A 1,387-nucleotide genomic window follows, 5' to 3' on the forward strand; every position below is an offset into this window, starting at 1 on the left:
ATATATATATATATATATATGCAACTGCTGTGCTTCTTCATAACTTAATCATATTTTTATATCATGGTGAAGACATCAGGGTATTATCCAGAATTTATGTGTGATAAGTCTCAGTGAGCCTGTCAAGTCTAGGAATTTAAATCTTAGGCACATAGCTCCCTGGGAATTATTAAAAGCCTTCTTTCTGGGAATGCAGATTATGAATTGTGATAGAGGTACTGAATATCTATATTGCTTCTATGGTCTTCTATGGTCTTTTGCCTGATTTGTGTTTTCTTTTTAAAGGTTTCAAGGTGATTTTATCTTTAGTTGGTTAATGAGTTGTTTCAAACACAATTTGACCAATGGTATTAGCTACTTTTCTACTGCTATGATAAAACACCATGACCAAGGCAACTTGTTGAAAGAGTTTATTTTAGATGGTTAGAGTCTATGATGTCGGACCCACAACATGGCAGCTGGAGTTGGAAGCTGGGAGCTTCCATATTGAACTGCAATCAGGAAGCAGAGAAAGCAAACAAGAATTGGCATATATCGTTAAACTCCCAAAGACCACTTCTTGTGATATACTTTCTTCAGTAAGGCCAAGTCTCTAAACCTACCCAAACACTACCATCAAATGAGGACTTTCAAATGCCCAAGGTTGTTGGGGGCATTGATGATTCAAACCACCAACATTGCCCACTGAGGTCTATGGATCACAAAAATGAACACTTACTGCTATGAACTTTGTAGGTATAAATGAAAAAAAAAAAAGATTGTTAACAGGAGTACTGGAATATCTGTTTGTGACACAGAATGTGATTCTCCATTCTGCTTCTTTGTTCTGGTGTTCAGATGTCACTGCTTATCCTGCAGGAAAGGATGTCTGTCTGGCTGTGTATGTGTGTGTGTGTGTGTGTGTGTGTGTGTGGTCTTCTCTAAGGATTTCAGCATAACAGCTCTTTTAGATGGTATTAGGTGAAATAGGTTGTGCGCTTTGGGGGGTGGTTAACAAGGGCTATATAGGCCTTGGAGAGTGGAAAGGGGTTCTTCTTAGGGTGAATAAATCTTCATTGGCTGACACTTAAGGTACTGGGAATACCTCACTTACATGGAGAGGCATTCCAAGAAGTTGAACCTGTAATTTTGCTAAGAACTATGTGACATTCCTCAGGTAGAGAATGTGAGGGTCCTGCTCCCCAGATAAGGTCAGAAAGAAAAGAGGGAGCCTCCCCCCGAAAAAAAAAGAGTCCTCCATTTTACATTGAGCTTAGGGAGCTGTCCAGTTATGGTAGACTGCAACCTTAATAGCAGGGTTTCACAACAAGAGGGGAGGTTTCCTTTTAGAAAGAGAAAGAGAAGATGTCAGATAGCTAGGTGTGTGTATGTGTGTGTGTGTGTGTGT

Source organism: Mastomys coucha, unplaced genomic scaffold (genome assembly GCF_008632895.1).
Source record: "Mastomys coucha isolate ucsf_1 unplaced genomic scaffold, UCSF_Mcou_1 pScaffold22, whole genome shotgun sequence".
Classification (NCBI taxonomy): domain Eukaryota; kingdom Metazoa; phylum Chordata; class Mammalia; order Rodentia; family Muridae; genus Mastomys; species Mastomys coucha.